Here is a 22,995-nt window from a genome sequence, read left to right as displayed (position 1 = left end):
TTATATTTCTTTAGGGGATTTTCTTGTTTCCTCTTCTAGGGTCTCTATCATCTTCATGAAGTTGTTTTTAAAGTCCTTTTTTTCTGTTTCATCTGCATTGGGATGTTCAGGTGTTGCTGATGTAGAGTCCCTAGATTCTGGTGGTGTCATATTGGTCTTTCTGTTGTTGAATGTGTTTTTATACTGTTGCCTTCCCAAGTCTTCTTCAAATGGGTGCAGGAGGGGTCTCTCTCTCTCTCTCATCTCATCTCCTGGTGAGTGTAGGTGAGCCAAGACTTCAACATTGCCAACTCTGGATGGTCCAGTCTCTCCTGGTGTTCTCCTCAACTGGATGCGTAGGAGGTCCAAGACTGTGATGTGGGCAGACTCCAGAGTGATTCCACTGCCGGGGTGGGTTTACTACATGCTCAGTGTTTTATACTTTTCTTAATATGACAAATGTACCCTAAGCCAGCCCATTTGTGCTTCTGATATGTCTAAGTGTCTCCCAAAGTGTCCTGCAGTCAGCAAAAACACACAGTCCCCAAAACAGGTCCTCAGAAGGATTCCCTCAGCCAAAACCCTGGATGTATTTTCTTGAAAGGATGAAAACTATGATACCTGGTCACCTGGACAGCTGGAGTGGATGTCGTCTGACAACCCTGTGAACTTTTTGCTGTTCTGTGGAGCCAGCTTTCCTGAATCCTCCAAATCCTCGGCATTGCTTAGGCTCTGATCCTGACTTTTATCTCTTGATGAGTAGAATCCTTCCTTATGAAAGTGGTCCCATGTACATTACATTCTCCACCAGTATAGTTTATCCTTATGCTTACTATAAATCCTTCCTCTCTAGACCCTTACCCTGAGCTCTGTTTATCAGCCAATAGAACTCATTCTTATTGAAATGTCACAGGTGCTTAACTACTTTGCTAGGGAGTGTCTGTGAAGCTAAGCCTAAAGCTTTGTTGTGATCATTGTCATGTGAAAACCTTTCCCCAATGTTTTACTGTGCTTACTGTGTAAGAAAAATAAACTACGAGGTTTATTTGACCCAGCACCTGCTAAAGTGCTGCTGACCCGAGTTTCACTCTTCACCTTGCGTGGACCGTTCCCTGCTCACCATGACGCTTGCAGGATCCCACACAAAACCCCATAAAGTTTTTCCTTTAAAAAAATGGGGAACAATTTTCTTTGAATAAAAAAAAGTGTTAATTTCATTTTCCCAAGCCCAGACTGGGATAAACCGCGTCTTGCCCACCAACCTCTACTTCTACTGTGGTTCACAGGAGTGACAGAGAGCAGAACTCCAGGACTGGGTAACAGTAGAATTGCTCCTAACTGGGACAGTGTCCATTATATGAAATAGTGCAGCTGAGGGGCTTTCCTGTTCCTTAGAAGCAGCTACCTAGGAGAATGCTTCCACAGGGCCAGCACACAGAAGCTGATGCGACCTCCCCATAGCGGGGTCCATGCCGTGGCAGAAGATAACCCGGCAGAGTTATCCACATGATCTCATCCTGAAGGCACGGCAAACGAAGACATGAGGGTCTTGATTCATGCCTTATGAGAGCAGCTGAAGCCCCTGCAACAAGGCCTTGAGATGTCAACGTATAAAGCTGTGAAGGTGTCACCCAGGTTTCAGAAGAGACCCCAGGATGGTGGAGATGCCATGGCAATGGGACACCTATCTGTATGAGCCGTGGCTATGGAGTGGAGATGACCGAGAGAGAGAGAGAGAGAGAGAGAGAGAGAGAGAGAGAGAGAGAGAGAGAGAGAGAGAGAGACTGTGTGCTGCAGCTGGTAGACTGGGGGAGTGGTGCCTCCCAGTCCTTTGGAGCTCAGACAGCTCCACCATGATGCTAGTTATGGAGCTACAGGATTTGACATCTTCTCTGCCAGATTTTTGGTCTTGCGTTGGTCTGATCATTCTTTTCTATGCCCAAGTCTTCCCTTCTGAAGTAAGAATGTTTACTCTGTGCCACTGTATATTAGAATTAACTGCTTTTTTATTTTATAGCAAATCACAGCTAAGAGACTTAGACCTTTAGAAACATATTTGCACTATTGATGCCTATGGGGACTTTTAAAGTTGGACTGAATACAGTTACATGAATGGTCATATGAGTCTATGGAAGGGATGAAGACTATGGTTTGAAGGCGATGTGTTTGGATATCAAGTTAGCAAGAAATAGAGTTGTGATACTTTGTGTTGTCAAACAGACAGAATATATAACTACCAGGGAGATGGGCCTGTGGGCACACCTATAGGGGATTATTTTGACTATGTTCATTGATAACTCATCTTAATTGAAGGAGGGACCATCCACTAGGCAGGGTACCCTGGACCATATATAATGGAGAGGGCAAGCAGAGCCCAGGGATATATTCACTCTCTGCTCTTGAATGTGGATGACATGTGACTTCCCTGCCATCGTGGGCTGCACCCCTGACCTGTAAGCTGAGATAAATCTTTTCCCCTAATCACTTTTGCTACAGTATTTTATCACTGCTACAAGAAAATAGACTAAGACATCAACCTACTTTATGGAGGAAACAAATGAACTAAGAAGGTCACTTACCTAAGGTCATGTGGCTGGTAAATGGCACAACTGAAATTCACTATTGACCACAACACCTTCAGCCTATAATTTTCCCAGCTTACAAGATGTGTTGGGGTAAAAGTGGTGCAAAAATTTTGGGAGTGGCTGACCTGAAAGGTTCAGGCATTACGCTGGCCTGCCCTGTTACCTGGCAGGGTGCATTCAGGCAGCACTCTGGCCAACCCAGGGTTCCATGGGAACCAGTCTGCACGCAGGTGCAAAGGACCCTTTTAAAGGACTGACCCCTGCCCGCTTCCTCTTCCTCTCTCGTCCTCTGCTCTCTCTCTACTCTTATCTCTCATCCTCTCTTCTCTCTCTCTCTCTCTCTCTCTCTCTCTCTCTCTCTCTCTCTCTCTCTCTCTCTCTCTCTCTCAGCTCTGCACGGGTTGGTTATCTCTCACACACCCCCTTTCCTTTCCTGTCTACCAATAAAACTCCATGTGGGCCTGTCTCGTTACTGGGTAAACGTAGACATTTTAACAACATAACCAATGACTGTCCCATTTGAGGGAGCTCACTCCTGAGAGCCAGCGCCCAGAGGTTGAATAGCCCAGGGGCCTAGGTAAGAACCAAGTATCACTGAAAGAAAAAAAAAAGTAAATGTAATGAGTCCTAATGATATTCTGCCATGCACACGGATTGATGGCTAGTCCAACTGTCAGCAGAGAGACTTTACCCAGAAACTGATGGAAACAGATGCAGAGACCCACAACCAAATATTAGGTGGGGCTTGGGAATCCCATGGAAGAGGGGAAGGAAAGATTGCAAGAGCCAGTGAGGTCAAGGACACCATAAGAAAACCCACAGAATTAACTAACCGGGGCTCATGGGAACTCATAGGGACTGAACCCACAACCAGGGAGCCTGCATATGTTACAGTTGTGTAACTCGGTCTTCATGTAGGACTCCTCAGAGTGGCAGCAGAGCTGTCTCTCACTCTGTTACCAGGCTTTGAGACCCTGTCCTCCTATCAGGTCACCTTGTCTAGCCTTCATTGACAAGGAGGCGCCTGGTCTCACTACAACCTGATGTACCATGGCTGGCTAATATACGTGGGAGGCTTGGGCTTTTACAAAGAGAATCAGAGGAGGAGTGGATGGGGTGGGGAGGAGGGAAGTGAGGGGGAGGGGCTGAGAGGAGAGGAGGGGAAACATGGTCCGAATGTGAAGACAAAACAAAATGAAAAAAGAAAACCTCTTGTTAGAAAAAAAAAATGGAGGCAACTGCGGATAATCGCATTTAATGAATTAAGTCAGTCTCAGAAAGACAAATGTCATGTATTTTTTTCATGTGTGGTATCCAGACATCATGAACACATAGGATCAGGTATGCATTGATGATGTGAAAAGAGAGGCAGGAGCTTGCGGACATCTTGGTGCTTTTCTTTTTTAAACACTATCTTATACTTATCCTTATTCTTATCCACTTTACTTCTCTCCCACATATAATCTTAGTAATAAGATCTGAGTATGTGCCATATTATGCTTGTTTTTTTTTTGTTTTTTGTTTTTTTTTTTTTTGTCCTCCAAAAGTTGACTGAGACCTGCAGGAATAAGGGTCCTTAAAGGAAGCATGCCAAGGGGGAGGACCAGGGCTGAAAAACAAAGAAGACAAAGAAAAGCTGGGACTGGTGGGTTTGCATACACTAATGACTTATACCAAGCAGGGTTATTAAGCAGCGCAGCGACTTACATACTGTTTGCAGGGGGAACATGGCCAAGGTCAGCAGAGAGCTGAGTCAGGGTGAACATGGCCAAGGTCAGCAGAGAGCTGAGTCAGGGTGAACATGGCCAAGGTCAGCAGAGAGCTGAGTCAGGGGGAACATGGCCAACCAAGGTCAGCAGAGAGCTGAGTCAGGGGGAACATGGCCAAGGTCAGCAGAGAGCTGAGTCAGGGGGAACATGGCCAAGGTCAGCAGAGAGCTGAGTCAGGGGGAACATGGCCAACCAAGGTCAGCAGAGAGCTGAGTCAGACTATGTTGGCAGGGAGAACACAGGATACCTCAGTCACAGCTGTCTAGGCCTGATAACCCCGGCACGGAGGGAAGAATCAGAAACCACAGCCTTGACTCCTTCAAGGCCCTGGCTCCAGCCCCAGACTAGACCTGCCCCTGGAAAAGGACACAAAGCTAACTTTTCCTTTGTCCTTTCATCAGGCATTCTGAGAAAGCCTTGGATCAGCCTGGCCCTCAAGAGTTACTAAAGCCAAAAAGTAACTGTTAATTGGCTAGTAGGATACTTGAATGATGGGAATATCCGGCCAGTGGTAACTGCTCCCGCAGCTAATATTCTCAGGAACTAATATAGCAGTTGCATCGAACACCCTGAGTACCAGACTGAGAAACTATTTTCTGAACTAGTCAGCTCAACTCTACCATATCAAAGTCCCATGTGAGCATTGCAAATAATTCAACTGAAAGAATATAGCTAGAAGAAAAAAGAAAACAAGCAAGAAAGAATGTGTAAGTCCTGGTGTAGTAATTTATCTAAGAAACACACATGCAGAGAAATAATGCCCCCAAAATTTGCTTATCTTACAGTCATGGCATCCAGTGGGAAAGAGATGGAGTCCTAGAGAAGATTCAAAAGAATAAATATAATCATGTTCAAAAAGAATAAATACAATCATGTTCAAAGAAATCAAAGAGGAAATTAAGTTCCTCATTCAGATCACAAACAAATGACTGACTGAAATAAGGAAGGGAATGTAAGATATGAAAGAGGAATTCAATGAGGAGATAAAAATAATGTATAAAAACCAATCTCATGTTGGAAATAAGAAACACAGTTGTTTTGCGGTATTACACAGAGAGGACTACTCAGACACGGCTTTAAACCAATATAAAGCTTTTATTAGCCAGCCAGTAACTACACTGGGTAATTGGGATCCAGTGTATCCCTGAGCCTTTCTCAGGGATGAGCTTTTAAGCACACACACACACACACACACACACACACACACACACACAAAATACCCTGTGCTCACACACTTCAGCAAACAAGAACAGTTAGCCAGAAACAGAGCTAGAGAGGCCAGAAAGTGCTGGGGACACAGAGGTCCTTGAGGCTGCAGACAACAGGAAACCAGGAATGTTAAACATGTGGGGGGGTTCTCCTATGGGGCAAGTGTTTCAGCCAAACCACCAGTGGCCCCCCATTGGTTTATGTGTTTGAATACTTGATCTGTAGTCGATGAATCTGTTTGGGAAGAACTGGAAAATGTGGCCTTATTGGAGGAGGTGGGTCACTGAGGGTGGGCTTTGAGGTTTCAAAAGTCTTGAGGAGTTCCCTGTGTGCTGTCTCTCTCAGCCTCCTGCTTGCTCAGGTTGCACAGTCTCAGCTGTTCCTGCCGCCACAGACTCTGAGCCTCTGAACCCGTAAGCTCAGGTAAATGCTTCCTTCTGTAAGTAGCTTTGGTCACATTGTTCTGTCACAGCCATAAAAAAAGTAACTGTGACACTGCCACATGGCTCTATACCTATCCATCTCTTCTGAGTCACCCAGCCTGGCCTAGAATCTGCTCTGGAGCCCAGGAAGGCTTTGAGCAACTTTGATCCTCCTGTCTTGGCCTCCTAATTAACTGAGACATGATTTCTCTATATTTGAATAGTACGAATAATGAATATGTTTAAACTGGAACTATACTGGTAGAATACTTACGTAACACACACAAGGACATGGCCCTGGATTAAATTTATCACACACACACACCTCCTAAGCCTTTGCCATCTTTCCAGACTCTGTGTTTTGACAGTGCTGCAGAAAACGTTTCTTAGGAAACTATACACTGTGTCACAGCCTAGGAGCTGAGAGATGAAGGTAGAGACAGTGGCCCCTCCTAGTCTACAGAGGCAGACCTCATCAGCATCCTGTCTTCTGTTTCTCCCTCCATCAGAACAAGGGGGTGCTTGGTATTTCCAGCCTCTAAGACAGGAGGTATAGTATTACCTTGTGTCTGGAATCCCTAGGATTGGCTCTGACCATTGTCTCAAAAAGGACCTGACACTTTCCAGGGTGGAAGGCCGAGTTTCCTCATTTGACAGAGAGTCACTACGACCTACCTTTAAAGGATGCAATGAGGCAAACACAAATCTCAGGGAAACAAAGACTTAGAAGGCAGCACTAGCAGACGAGTGTGAAGCTCTTTCAACTCTGATTGAAAGACTTTATGAAAGGCACGGGGTGGTTTCATCTGCCTTTCTGCAAACAGCACAGTGGGCCGGATGATCAATATTCCTTTCAAGTGCCCAGGAATTGTTACAGTTTTGACCAAAGGCAACTAAACAAATGAATTGTCCTTCAGGGCTATAACATCAAACCCTTTAAATGAAAGCAGCTTACATGAATGCAGACCAAATGTGTCCCTTGAGGTCACTATAAGCATTAAATATCAATCAGCAGAGTGTTTTTAAATGGAGAGGGTGGATCCGTGGTGCTGTAGCTGTAACCCCTCATGCTGAAAGAAAGGGAATAGCTTGATAAGGAAGCATGTTCTACATGACTTGGCCTTCTTTTCCCCTCTGAATGTAAGCATGCCCATAAAATCATTAGTGTTAGAAACTAAAGGCAGCGTATCCAAGACTCACTGTTAATGACTACAAATCCCTCTTTTGTACCAATTCTCAAGGGCATTGTCTTGGATGAATATAAAAAAAAAGCTAAGACATTCATTTACATGGACACTGGTCAAAAAATATTGGAGCAGTAATCAACTATTCATGCACACACAGAGATACACAGACACACAGACATCTATATATAGATTCATGCACACAGAGCCACACAGACACATACAGACATACATAAATACATAGAGACACATGGACATGTACACAGATACACACATATGCAGAACATGCACGTAGATACACAGGATACACAGGCACATGCACACGGACACACACAGAGACACATGAACACATACCCAGACATGCATAGACACACACATGTACAGATACACACAGATAAACACATGCATACAGACACACACATGCAGACACACAAATGAATGCACACACAGGCACATGCATACACACACACAAGAGCACACATAGGCACATACTAACTTGACTAGTTAGGAAGTACCAGTGCACAGATGCTCTCCAGGAGGAAATACTCTGTTATTGGCTATTGTACTTCAAATGTCAGGCTGGGAACCTTGCTTTGTTACTTGAAACGAGGTCATATGACACATCCTTCTAGTAACTCTGTAGCAGAGCTATTGTTGATTCTGTAGTTATAGTGTAGTTTAAGTATCTGAGTATGTTGTGTACCATAGTGCAGGGCCAAATATAAACCGTATGGTTACGTTAAAGAATTCAGTTATAGTTTGGTGAGGCTGAGAAAGGGGTGGACTGTGGGGTGGTGGATGGAGTGGTGGCAGTCAGGAGATTAAAAGAAGAGAACAAATGTGATCGCACCGTGTGAACGAATGCATTTCAGAGTGGCAGGAGAGGCCCTCCATTTCATCCTGGGTTTCTTGCATGCTGCAAGCTTTCATTAGCGTCTCACATCCATCCTTTCACAAGCACTCAGAGCTCTCCTTGCCAATATTTACTTATGCCCAGCATCACATGACACAGAAGAAGGACTCAAGCCACAAGTTACCTTCATGTGGAGGAGATGGGGGAGTCAGGGAGTGGCCTCCTGAGTCCTGCACCATGGCCAGTTAGATCTTTCTATTGACTGTCGAAGAATGGAGAATCTAATTTTATAAATGCCACGAGAAGCATAAAGCCGCCTGCGTAAGTAAATAAATGCTGAACCTATATAAAAACACATAAAGGAACCCTCAACTCATTCAGATAATTACTGCAGGAAGGAGATGAAGCCATTTGCTACCACAGTGACTTTAAAAACAGCTAATTTGGAGCAGGTGGCCACCAGAAGTTTGAATCCATCACTTACCTGTGACCTTTACAACTTTGCCATCAACAGTGATACAATTATAAAATAGATATTGAGTTTTAAAAGATTTAAAGTTCAACTGCCCATTTTATTTCAAAGCACCCACGGGTGATCTTGCAAAGTCACGTTAGTGTCTTCTTGCAATTGTAATTAAACTTGCACCTTAAAAATATTTTATCAATTTTTGAGAATTCTGTGCAATGTTCTTTGATCATATTTCATCCCTCTACCACCTCCCAGATCGATTTCCCCAACTTCAATCCTCTTTTTTAAAATAAGATATTCTGTGTGGTCACGTGTCCTGTCACGAAACCCTGGCTGTGTGCCATCCACTGAGGACTGCTGGCCTACCAGCGTCCTCACACGTTTACCGTGAGTCTACTGTGTGGGAAACAAGGTTCTCAAAACGCGTCATTTCCACCTCAATAATACCCTGGTGCTCTTCTTTGGACAACGGTGTGCATATTGCATTCTTCTTGACTGGACTGACAGTGCGTGCAAACACAAGAGAAGATATTCTCTCTGAAATGGAGGCAGCCTTTCTTTGATGCCAAGCTTAATCCACAATGCTCTTAAATGTTTAACCTCAGAAGAACTTTCTAAATTTCCTAAAAGTACCTCAGACAGTGGCTATACTTTGGAAACTGCTTCAAGTGCTGACACATAGATGTCATGAAAGGCCATTTGTAGACAGAGGGACTGAGGCCAGCAGTGTTCATTGTTAAAATCTTTATGATTCTCATCTAGTTTATACTGGAATCTGTCAAACTACAGCTATGGGAACTGAGCTGGAGATGTTATCTCTCAGACTACTAATCTCCCTCATTTAAAAAGCAGATATGTATTAGCTATGAAGAAATAGCTTAGGGATACTTATAAAGTTCAAATTTCTCCATGGCCTTCATAATTTTTGCCATGTTTGTGCATGATATACCCTGTTATTCAATTAAGTTTCTTCTCTAAATTAACTTACATTCAAAAGCTCAAGAGTGAGAAATAAAGAACCAACATTATTTCTTTTTTAGAAGTGGCAACAGGACATCAGAATTGTTTGCCACTAAAAGAGGGCGACTCATTTGGGCTACCTTCTTATTAGCTAATGATAAGTGAGGTTCCCAAGGCCCCCAAATAATGCAGGCAATTGCCACTGCTGTTTGTTGCCAACCAGAACTAGATAATAAGATGCTATCACTGAAGATACCACATACTCACTTGTCTTTGGATATAGAAAACTTACACTGGAAATGAATTGGAAGCCTTCTAATTCTAGAAGGTGCTGCGTAGTTACTGAGGGACAATTGTCATTCACAGTCTTCCTTAGCTGTGGCCCCTGTATGATAAATTGCTGACAGGTCAGTAGGATATGTACACGGATGCAACAGTAGTATATCAGTAACGGGTAACCAACCACTCTGTGCTTGGACTTGAAGCCCACTCAAACGAAGGATTTCATGTCTGGTACTGTAAATCTGCTCAAAGCTCATGGCTTGAGAAGTGATAGACCCTAGTGCAGAAACTGTTGATATTTTGTTTGTTTTTCTCCATAATTATGTTTGTGTCCATAGACTAGTGTGTTCTCTTGGTATTTGATCAGAAAAGCTTCCTTTTTTTTTTTTTGCAGAGCCAGTGATTACTGCAGAGATTTGTAATTAGTCAAAGTCATAAGAATAAACTATTGAACTCTTGAACTCACAGCAGCTGTGATTATCTACACAAAACTTGAGTCCATCAGCATCCTGTCTCAGTGTGTGTGTGTGTGTGAGAGAGAGGGGGGGGGAGGGAGAAGGAGAGAATGCAGCTTCACAAGGTTCTGTCTCTCCCTAAGGATCTAGAGGAAGTTAACAGCTTCTGAGTAAAGGAGAAACATTTTCTTCATTGGTATAGTCACTAGGTCTCCAGTAAGGTGCCTATGAATTTGTAAGCAACACTAATGAGACTCACTGTGCTCCAAAAGAAAAGAAAGAAAGGAAGGAAGGAAGGGAGGAAGAGGGGAAGGAAGGAAGAAGACATTAAAGTAGGAGGACAATTTGTGAAAAGGAAGGGAGAGGAACGAAAGAGGATAAAGGGGTTTGGTGAATATGACCACAGAAACTCTTTTAAAGAAAAACATGTAACTGGGGCTGGCTTACAAGTTCAGAGATTTAGTCTATTGTCATAGTGGCGGGAATCGTGGCAGCATGGTGTTGGAGAAAGAACTGAAAATCCAGATCCGTGGGCAGCGGGAAGAGAGAGTGACAGTGGGCCTGGTTTGAGCATTCAAAACCTCAAAACCAACCCCAGCGACACACTTCCTCCAACAAGACTGTACCAATGATGCCACACCTCCTAACATTTTCATTCAAACCACCATATTTTCCAAAGGTATACAGCCAAAACTTGTCTCCTTTTTGTTAAAAAAGGAGGTAGCTGTCATTCCTTTGTCAAGGACCCAGGGAAAAGATCTAGAGCTAGTTTTGGCTGTTGAGACTCTTCATAAAAAGCCAGGTAAGACAAATTAGGAAACACTGGAGGAAAGTTTCCTAGAGGACTAAGGAGGACAGTTGTCATTAACAGTGGTCCTCCTGTATGCTGCTCTACTGACAAGCTAGCAAGATACGCAAGTAATGCAACAGTGGCAAGCGGGTTTTGGTGTTGCCAAGCATGCATTTCAGCCTGTGCAGCGGTTCTTACATCTAATCAGACATAGGTTGGTTGCTTCTGTGATTCTCATGGCTCTGTTGTGCCGGTTGGCATATCTTGCCAGCTGGTCATTACTGTAGCAGATCTCAGAGCTCACAGCTAGGTCAAAGCGATGAGTAATTCTCCACTCCAGTAGAATGCATAGCTCCTTCTAGCACTATGGAAGCTACTTGAGTAGGGATGAAGCCTCCAGATGCGTACCGGCTTTATCTCCTCCCACTCTCTGTAAGCTAATTTAAAGCAGAAATTAATATTTTCTATGTAACCCATGATACCCATACATATTTTACTGCTAAAACAAAAGCTTACATGCATGAAACAATGCTTGCATACTCTGGCCAAAGCCTTTTGTAACCTCTTCTATTCTTTCTTTCTTAATGTTAAATATTTTTTTGTTTCGCCAATGATGGCCAGCACGGGTTCCTCAGAGATTGAAGAATGATGAAAAAGAGAGGAGAGAAAAGGACATGTTTAGAAAATGTACTCAGAGACAATGTGCCAAAACATCAACATGGCTAGGACTACGGGGGATTCCCCCTTATTTTCTCATTTTTGTCTAATAGACATGTATTACTCTTTATACTGAATTTAAATTTCACCATGTTAATTTTAATTTGTTCCCAAGGCTTTTCTTCTCTTGGTCAACTAATCTTAGTTCCTTATTATGTAGTATCTGTTTCTAATGTTTTCTATTGCTGTGATGAAAAAAAAAAGACAAGGGAAAATGTATTTTTAGCTCCCAGTTCTGGGGAGCTGCCATTACAGGAAGAGGGCAATAACTGAGGGCATGCTTGTGCTCCCCACACTCTCTCCACCCTTACGGAGTTCAGGATTCTCTGTCTAGGGGCTGGTGCCTCCCACAGTGGGCTGGTCTTCCCACCTCAAGATAATGCCTACAGGCAGCTCTAAATGTGTCTATCTAAGGATGATTCTAGATCTTTCCGCATCGACGATCGACACTAGCCATCACATGCAGTAAATTCAGCTTACAGCTCTGTTAATATTACTGGGTAGGGGGTGGCAACGAGAGCTGCGTGAAACCTTTGCACCCAAAACACATCGAACAGCTCTGAAAATTTAGTGTCACATAATCCATGACCCCTACTTGGCCACAAGATGTAGCTCTCAGGTTCTGCCCCAGTCCATGCCCATGTTCTCTGCCATGTTGGTAACGCATTAAACCTCCGTAGGCCCCCAACATGCTTTTATTTTTTATTAAAGATATACTTACTACGTATACAGTGTTCTGCCTGCATGCATGCTTGCACGCCAGAAGAGGGCACCAGTTCTCATCATGGATGGTTGTGAGCCACCATGTGGTTGCTGAGAATCGAACTCAGGACCTCTGGAAGAGCAGCCAGTGCTCCTAACCTCTGAGCCATCTCTCCAGACCCATGCTTTCTTCTTCAAGAGTTGCCTTGGTCCTGGTGTCTCTTCACAGCAATAGACCAGTGACTAAGACAATGGTGTCGCATATGACTGGCTTCTCCAGTTTCTGAAATGTCACATGCATCCAAGCCTGTGACAGTAACAGGCTCTGAATTTGTCTGACGTCAGCGGCTGCAGCCACTTTTCAGATTATTTCAAGGTTTTATCTCTTAGCAAGAAACGTATCACTGCTGGTTTCCCCCGTACACTGACTTCTGGTTCCGGTACTTCTCTGAGTGAGTGCAGCAAGAGGGGGAGCCCCAAGCTGGATGGGTCACTAAACGGGCTGCCCGGAATCTGCCTCATGGCTGCTGTCCCTCGGGATGACTGATTTACCACAACGTGTTTTTCCTGTCATGCGTGGCCTGCGGACTCTTCCAGTAGCAAATGTGGTCACTCAGGAGTATTTTAACTCATGAATCTCTTGACTTTTCAGGGTCTTAGCCACTGTAACCAGAGCCATCCCCCAAACCCCTCCCCCTACTAGTCTCATAGGTCCTTGGAGTCAGCTGGGAGGATCCAGCCACTCCAGGATCCCTCTCTGCCTGTCTCTGCAGGAGCTCAAGGCGCTCAGGTATGCTCTGCCAAGGCTCGCCAAGCCTCCAGCATCTGGAAGACATGATCCCAAATTCTGGAAACCCTGGGGAAGGCGTCGCCTTCCTGTCCCTCTTCTGTTCCCACCTCATAATAAATGTTCTTTTGGCAGTTTATAAACAGAGTGCTAAAATGTCGCCTTTCTGGAAGTGTGGCTGGCCTGGGGGAGAGAACTGCTGAGAGTCAGGTGGCCAGGTGTGGTAAGTGGCTGAGTTGGCTTGCACTGGCAGTGTGACAGCGCACAGATCTTTGCCTGCAGAACTGGCCCGCACCGGGAACGTCTGAGGTTGGCGCTTTCGTGTTAGCAACCCTATGACCTTGCTGATGCTCTGAAAGTCGACCGTGGAGTTTCTGTGTGGATTGCACGATCCCTGACACCTCTTACACCTACTTGAGAACAACAGTGTTTCAGAGCAGAGACACCAGCTGCCTGAGGTGAGAGCCACGCCACCTGCAGGTCCCCAAGCTCCAGCCACCCAGTGAAGCAGACATTTACCAAAGCAGTCAACCTGCAAACAGTAAATTAGTCGTCCTGGCAGTGCATCTGTGGTCCTGAGAAACCTACGCTATTGTCAAACAAGGAGACGCATTATTCTCATTCATGCTCAGTTACTGCAGAAATTAGCGGTCTACCGGACTCTCAGGTTCCCCTGCCCCGCACAGCAGATGGGAGTCCTTACGGCTGCTCTCTCCATCACACCTCGAATGGTAGTTCACTCCACGGAGGCCCAGGCTCACATTACCCACGGTAGTTGCTACATAGACCACTTTGGGAATCAGGAAAAAGAAACCACATTTGATAAAGTAAGGAAAAATACTAGATGTCTTGGGAAAGGAAAATCCCCCAAAGCTTCATAACAAGTGGGGAGGGTTCTTCAAGCAGAAGGTCTGTTTCCATTTAGCAGCTCCCAGGAACACTGATGTCCTGTAGGCCACAGAATCTTCTCAGCTGAACAATGCAATTCTTGATAACAAATGGACCATCAAAGAAAACTGCTTTGCATTTATTTAGATGGTTCAGCTAAACCAACCGTTTGACCCCAAAATTTCAGACTGTAGCTACAGCGTCTTCTTCTCCTTGGGGATGTGTACACATAGAGTAGTGCCGTCCAATACGGCAGCCTCTGACCACAGCAAGTCCTGGGAATGTGGCTGGACCCTGGTGGTGGGTTCTGGAACACAGGACATGCATGCTATCCAAGGAAGGACAATGGCTGTGTGTGTGTGTGTGCGTGTGTGTTCAATAATGATTGAAACGACAGTTTCAATGGGGTGCCTTATGTCATAGAACCTCATTTCATCTATTGCTTTTGCTCTCTCTAGAGGAGCGCCTTGAGAGGTTTTCTATGTTTCCACATCAGACCAGCACCAGATTAGCTCTTTCTTCCCAAGTGTGAAGAGATTCCAGCTCCCTTTCACACACTTCTCCAAAAGGCTTCCTCTTTTTCTGCTGTTTTAAAGCCCTTTCAGTAAGATGACATATTTTTTCTATAATTAGGGACAAACTTGTACACAAACTTCTATATGTATATACTTATGGGGCTTGTGCAGGACAGGTACACCATGGAACAGACGCATGTATCAGAGACAGCTTGCTGACCTTGGCTCTCTCCTACTATGTGGGCTCCAGGGTTGGACCCCAGGTTGTTGTTAGTCTTGGTGACAAGTACCTTTACTCATTAAGACATCTTTCCAGTGCAATCCAGTGATGTTTAAAGAAGATATGACTACTCGATAGCTTTATAGTAGGAAAATACCTCAGGTTGTTGTTAGTCTTGGTGACAAGTGCTTTTACTCATTAAGACATCTTTCCAGTGCAATCCAGTAATTTTTAAAGAAGATATGACTACTCGATAGCTTTATAGTAGGAAAATACCTCAGGTTGTTGTTAGTCTTGGTGACAAGTACCTTTACTCATTAAGACATCTTTCCAGTGCAATCCAGTGATTTTTAAAGAAGATATGACTACTCGATAGCTTTATAGTAGGAAAATACCTCAAGTTGTTGTTAGTCTTGGTGACAAGTACCTTTACTCATTAAGACATCTTTCCAGTGCAATCCAGTGATTTTTAAAGAAGATATGACTACTCAATAGCTTTATAGTAGGAAAATGAGGCAGAAGACTATGTGTAGCATTTCTTACCTTAATTGTTGTGTGTGTGTGTATGTGTGTATGTGTGTGTGTGTGTGTGTGTGTGTGTGTGTATACACTAGAGGTCAACTGTGGAGAGTATCAGGTTAGTGTGCTTACAGATAGCAATAGAGAAACCAGAATTGTTAAACATGTGGTCTTTCTTCTCCCTTCAACAGAATGGATGTACAAACCTGTTTTCCATCCAGAAAGCTAGAAATGCTAATAACCTGGTAATCTCTGCCATTTGGTAAAGCCAGGCCTCATCTGAATCCATCTTACCCTGAGTATCGTTTCTCAGAACTCGTCCTTATGAAAGAGGAGCCCATGTACTTTGCAAGGGAGCTTTACTGTTTTGCTTACTATAAACTCTCCTCTGCAGACCTTCATCTGAGCATTGCGTCTCAGTCGATAGAACCCATTCTTGTGGCAGAGCTCACAGGTGCTTTGCAAAGGAGCTCTGGCATCGTCACACCCTTAGCTTTGTTGTGGTAACTGTCACTGGGAAAACTTTTTTTTTTCCAAAGTTGTACTGTGTTTTAATGTGTAAAAATAAATAAAATAGTGCTCAGGTTCAGACTCCAGAAGTTTGAACCAGACCTGCTAACTCTGTTGAGCTGACCTGGGTTTACTTCTTGCCTCTCACAGTTCGTTTCTCTGCTGGTGGTGGCACTTACAGGGACCCCATAGTCAAGGTCAAGCGTCTTCCTCTGCCACTTTCTATTTTGTTTTTTGAGACAGTCTCTCACTGGTACCAGAGCCTGTAAAAGATACGCTACATATAGAACTTTGGACTCACGACGATGGGATGGATGATATTTTCTTTAAATCTTGCTAAAATATTGTAACTGTGTTCTTACTTGATAACTGTTCTGTTATATATAATTTGACTGTGTTAAAGTTAAGACCTTTCTTTTTGTTTAGACAGAAAAGAGGAGATGATGGGGGAAGTCCTGTGTATATGTCAATAAAGCACTGTTGGCCAATAGGGAACCAAGATAGGTGGGACTAGGAATCTAGGGTATTCTTCTTCAGTACTGATGGTTGGACCCAGGACTTCCTTCATGCTAGGTAACTAATCTAGCCACTGACCCATTCTTCAGCCAGACGACTTTTAATTTCCTTTGCTAACAGGAGTTAGCAAGTCGTCCGGTGCAATAATAGATAATGAACTTTTTTTCTTTTGTTCTATAATCAGAATCCCTTGTTTTATTGCTTTCTAAGACTAGGTTTCAGTGGACAAAAGACATGAGCTTGGGGAAAGGCCATGTAATGCCGAGGATCTAAAACAAACGTCTGGCCTAGTCTTAGAGGAGATTGGCGTATTTTTATGACTACCCGCTGGTAAAGAGACTGTCAGCAAGACATGGGAGAAGAAGAGTGAGTTGGTTGGAATGCTGTTCGCAGGGGCTGTCTCACTGCCTTGTCCCAACGTCTTTCTTCTGGCCTCACTCACCGTCATAGCGTTGAGGTTACTCTGGTCAAGATAACTCTCTTAATAGATGCTATGGGTCCCGCTTTCTTCAAGCCTATCTCATCGTTCATGACATGTAAGTGGACATCTTTCCCTTTTTCTTTTTGTTTTATTTTAAGACAAGGTCACATTATATAGCCCTGCCTGGCCTAGAACTTACTCTGTAGACTAGGCTGGCCGCAAATCACTGAGATTGGCTGCCTTTTCCTTTGAAATGCTGGGGTTGAAGATATGTTCCACCACACCTAGCTGGGTTTTTAATAATACATAGTTTTCTGGCCACACAAATCCTTTATGACCAGTGGCTGGAAGGACTTTGTGACCATGATCTAATAGAGCTTTGCGAGTCGGTCCTAAATTAGCTCTATTTGATCATATCTGTGGCTTTGGGATCAACTACTACATCTGGGGGTTAGAAAAGGCCAGCCACAAAGTATTGTACAAGGACTGGGCTGTAAGAAGGGTTTATAGGTGCTTTGTGTTCGTAAAGAAGTGACAGGAAGCTAGTGTAGCCATGCCCCTGTGTTTTGTTGACATTTGCTGGCCATGGGCATCTTATACCCTCTCTACTGCCCTGGTGGCTGATGACACGAGAGGTGTGATGACAGCAGTGAGCTCTTAATGTCTGTGAGATCTTGTATGAAATAAAAGAAACCCCATTGTCACTTTAATGGAAATTTTGAGAGCCCAAAGTGAGAAATGATAACTTCTTTGGGCTTTTCATTTCAAGTAGGATAGACCGTTGTCCACCCAAGAAGGCGTCAGGCAATGCCAGAACATATTTATATCCTTGGCAGGGAGTCGCCTGAGTGAAACCCATTGCCAGTCTTCTCCTAGGTATGCCCTTCTCCTTTGTGCTAGGATCAGGAGGGGTGGTTTGGTTCAACCCCCCCCCGAGTTACTAAGAAGACAAAGGGGATGGTGTTAGCATTCCAGCATCTGCACTGGCCTGTCATTGGGGTTCTGACAGGATATGCCCTCAGCTGCAGCCGCTAAGAGCACCACCTGTGCATATTCACTATGTTCCCTTTTAAAAGGGTCCTGCTCACCTCCAATCCTTTCTCTCTCTCTCTCTCTCTCTCTCTCTCTCTCTCTCTCTCTCTCTCTCTCTCTCTCTCTCTCTCTCTCTCTCTCTCTCCCTCCCTCTCTCTGATCTGCTCTCTCCCTCTCCTTCTCCCCCTCCTTTCCCCCTCTTCGCTCTCTCCTCTCTCCTGCTGCTCCTGTCTCCAACGGCCAATCTCCCCGTTCCCCTTTTCATGATCCCTTTCCCTAATAAAAAAACCCTTTGCTTGAACCCTGTGTCAAGGCATCTTTCTCTTGTGCACTGCTTTTCTTAAACTACAACAGATGGGACAGGCCCTGACGATTTCTCTGATTGTGAATTTCAATCCCTACCTCGAAGTCATGAGTGCCTGGAGTAGTTAATGTTTTTCCCCAGGTGACATGAAGCATGAAGTCCTTTAATGATTTCCCATTGGTCTGCTTGAGGCAACAGACTCCTGTGCGTCCCTTGCCTCCATCAGCCGCTTCCAGCGAATCTAATCTTCTTGGGAGGTCCATTTCTTCTCTGCTTCTGTGTAGAAGGTCTTACGTTTCATTCTGGGATGGGGCTACTGGACTGTCTCAGCTGGCCCTGGACCGCTGATTTTTCGGCACACGCATCTGCCAGTTTGCCCTTCTGTGTAATAAGAAAATCGTCTTTCGGGTGTTCCTTCTGGTGCATTACAACCTGTGTGCAGCCAGACAGTTTCTAAGAGAGACAAAAAAATCTCAAGCTCACATTTAAGTGGAGAGTTTTCCCTGGCCAAGATTCCTTTCTTTCCAAATGGCAGCATGACCACAGCTCGCTGTTGAGTATCAAGGATGACGAGCTTTGAAAACGGTCTCTGGTGGAGACGGTGGGAGTCACATGGTAACAGAAAGCCTAACGCTATAGAAAAAGGAAGACAATGGTGAAAAAAATAAACCTTTTAATCCAGAAAGAAAAAACAGCTGGTAGAAAAGAAATTGCATTTCAAAAGCTACAAGAGTAATACAGGAAATTCTCTAAGGATGGAAGGGCAGGAGTTTCTAGACTGAATATCAAAGGGGTGTATGTAGTACAGAGCGCACTGCAAGCATGACATCATGTCATTTTAGACAATAGTTTACCAATCCTCTGAGAGTTTCAAACAATCTATGTTGAACATGTTCATTCTCCCACCCTCAACTCTCCCCATAAGTACCCTTTCCACCCATCCACCCGTCCACCCTTCCCACCCAACTTTGGGGTTATTTTTTCTTGACAACTCTACTTAGTGTTGTGCAGCTAGTCTTGGGGCCTGCCCCGGGATGTGGTCAATATACAAGGGGTCGTATCATCCAGGAAAACTGACTCTACTCCCCGCTGCTATCAAATGCCGACGGCTCCTCGGTCAGGCATGGGGTTTCATGCTCACCTCCCCACCCTCCATGCCCGGATTTTGACTGGCTGGAATTTGCAGACCTCTCATGCGTGCCATCACTACAGCTGTGAGCTTTTCCGTGCAACAGCTCTACAGTGTCTGGCGAGGACTGCTTCTGATGCTGTTCATCTTCCTCCGGCTCTTTCATTCTGCATCTTCCTCATTAAAGCCCCACTGTCTCCCAGTGCGCAGAATCTTCTACGGGACAAGCACGTCACGCAGCATCTGAAATCAGAGCAGCAGCAGGCTTCTCCGACACACGGGAAAATAAAAAAGACTCTCCAAACAATTCAAGTACAGAATAGCTAATTCTCGTACTCTGTAAAGAGAATTTAAAATAGTGCCTCCATCATGGTGTTCACTACCACAGTTTTTTTTACAAAACTAACCATGTAGTCTGGAAATCCTAGTTCCTGATAGTCTGTTTGTCAATAAGAAATCTGCATTTCATGTTTATTGCGACATTATTCACAGTAGCCTCATGATAGTATCAAATGTTCAATCACTGTTGGATAAACAAAAGAAATATGGCACATATAAATAGACCCCTACTCAACCTTAAAAATAAAGGGAATTCTGTCTTGTGCAATGCATGCATCGTATTGAGCACACTGTGTTAAATGAAATAAACCAGGCAAGACAGACAGTTGCTACACAGTCTCATATCAGGAACCAAAACAATTGAACTCATAGAAACAGAGCGTAGAATGGTGATTAGGAAGGTTAAGGGGTTGAGGGAACAGGATTATGATGATCATTTGACAGAGGAATAAGGCCTTAAATTTTTTTTATTTTCTACGAATCATGGTGATCTCAATAATAACAGGTGCTGTAGTTTTTAAATTGCAAAGGGTAAATTTCAAATGTTCTCGACACAAAAGTAAGTATTTGCATTGATGCATATGTTAGTTTGATTTAATTATTCTAAATTGTCTTAGTGTTTCTATTGCTGTGAAGAGACACCATGGCCATGGCAACTCATAAAGGAAAACATTTAATTGGAGCAGGCCCACAGTCTCAGAGACTCAGTCCATTATCATCACTCAGGGCATGGTGTTGTGCAGGCAGAGACGGTGCTGGAGATGGAGCTGAGAGTTCTACATCTTGATCCACAGGCAGGAGACTGTGTGCCATACTGGGTGTAGCTTGGGCATGTAAGAGACCTCAAAGCCTACCTCCACAGTGACACACACTTCCTCCAAAAAAACCACACCTACTCCAACAAGGCCACGCCTCCTAATAGTGCCACTTCCTATGGGCCAAGCATTCACACAAATGAATCTATGGGAGGCATCCTATTCAAATCACCACACATGTGACATTCATGAAGTATAACATTGTTTTATATTTCATAAATATATAATAAATTTTGGTTACAATAAAGTATCTTTTCTTAGAAGAAAAACCAATGAGCTCAAAACTCCATTGACAAATAATTTCTAGCCTGCATATTAATTTATAATTCTACATACTAATATTTTAATAAGCAGATAAGGATAGTTTAAGAATGTAAGTCTCAAAACATGTATTCCCAGTGCTTCTCTGGGAGCTGCTGGGTGACGCTTTAAAATGAGAAAGTAAACCAAAGGGAAAAGGACAGGGGATGCAGGAGGCAGGGGATCCAGCAGAGGAGAGAAGACTCCACAAAGAAGTGTTCCTGCATGTGATTGTGCTGAGGTAACAGGCACAAACAGGTTTGCCAAATAAAGCAGAAATTTGTGCCAAGAATCCTGAGAGCAGTATAATAAAACCTATGAGGGGGAAAGCAGGCAATTAATAAATACTAATTAGACAAACATTTGCAAAATGCAACTATGCGTGTGGCTTCACCTGCAGCACAATGGACAGGGAAAAGTAATCTGGGCCTTAACTGAAACATAATCCTGTTTGCTGAGGTCAACAGAAATGGAAAGAATCCAGAAAGTATGTGAACACCAAGTTGGATTATCATCCAAAATGATATTTGTGTTGCTAGGAGTCAGCAAGCGATGGAATGGAGAAGGATGGGCCTGTGGGATTGGTGGGAAGCAGAGGAAGTGTGAATTTGTGAGGAGCTGTTGAAGTCCTGAGTGGATGTGTATTAGTGATGTGAGCACAGCCATATCAAGGACCCCAGTGCCTCAGACCCATGTTAATGGCAAGGCCTTGCCCTGGTCTGAAGGTTGACAGGGAGTACAGAAAACATTAATGGTGGCTTCCTCCTCCCAGCAGTTTATAGTCTAAGACTTCTCCCTTTAGAGACCTCCCACTGAGACCACCCAGGCCCTCCTCCTCGTACAGAATGCCAATAGTACTTAGTATCTACTAGACTTTAGTTCAATGGTACTTAGTATCTACCAGACTTTAGTTCAATGGTACTTAGTATCTACTAGAGGGCTTGCTAAGCACACTCCTAAATTCCAGTCCCGGAATTTTTGATTGAAAGGGGCTAGAGTGGGCTAAGACAATATGCATTATTTTTGAGCATTGTGGCTTGTTTGTTTCATTTTGACTGTTTTATACATTGATAAAAGGCATCTTAGTTATTTTTACAATACATTGAAATCAATCCCCCTCCCTCTCTTGGCAGAACCCCTCTCATCAATCCTCCTACTCCATGCCTTTGTGTGTGGCCCACAGAGTTTAATAAGAATTGGTAGTCTAAGCCGGGCGGTGGTGGTGCACGCCTTTAATCCCAGCACTCGGGAGGCAGAGGCAGGCGGATCTCTGTGAGTTCGAGGCTGGGCTGGACCGACAGCCTCGAAAACAATACAGAGAAACCCTGTCTCGTTAAAAAAAAAAAAAAGAATTGGTAGTCTAAGCACTGGTGGGAAGTTATTTAGTGAAGAAAGGGCAACTTACCTGTGACTACACCATTGAAGAAAATAACGCCCCAACCCTAACAACTATTTAGTGCCAGAAGTAGCAACTTTGGGAGGGTAGGACCTTGTGGTTCCTTTTTAATGTGTGATGAAATGTTTTGTATAGTAAGCTCATGGGAGAACATGTATTCCTAGCAGGTGTCTTGTAGATAGTAACGGATCACTTTAAACCATTGGTACAGAGCATGGGACCTTAGCTTTGACAGTATAAGAGATACCTGGACAGTTTTAAAACTCATGTGGCCATTTTCAACCCTTCCCAGGTGACAGTAATGTACAGTGAGAGTTGGCGTACAGCCTTGAGAAACACGTATGGGACATGACTCTGCTTCAAGTATGGCAAAGAGGGACACTGGACAAGAACACTTCCTAATTTACCAGCTCCGTGGACAGCGGGTAACGTATGCAGTGTGTGTAAAGGGGCATCGGAGTTCGAGTTGTCCCCACATCCCTACGCAAAAGCCAGTTTGTAAGTGCTAACACTCAGATAGTATAGCAGGCTTTCTTGGACTTCCAGCCCTCAAATCACGACACAGAAACTTACTATTAGTTCTGAATATTCAGTCTTAGCTTGTTTCTAGCCACCATTTTTCTTAACTTAAATTAACCCACTTCCATTAACCCACGTGCTGCCCCAGGCATGTTTCCCACATCTATGTACTGTCCATCCTGATTTCCTACTTCTCTGTATCTGGCTCATGCCCGGCTAGCTGACCCCTGGCTGACTGGCTGCTTCCTCCTTTCTCTCTGCCCGCCAGCCCTGCCTGTCCCTCCTCTGCCTAGCTGTTGGCCATTCAGCTTTTCTTTAGACCAATCAGGTGCCTTAGACAGGTGAAGTTAGCCAGCAACACACCTTTACGTGGTTCAACAATTATTCTGCAACACAAACAAATGTGACA

Source organism: Mesocricetus auratus, unplaced genomic scaffold, assembly GCF_017639785.1.
Source record: "Mesocricetus auratus isolate SY011 unplaced genomic scaffold, BCM_Maur_2.0 Super-Scaffold_100011, whole genome shotgun sequence".
Taxonomy (NCBI): Eukaryota; Metazoa; Chordata; class Mammalia; order Rodentia; family Cricetidae; genus Mesocricetus; species Mesocricetus auratus.
The sequence above is the reverse complement of the archived record's forward strand: the minus strand, read 5'-3'. Positions refer to the sequence as shown.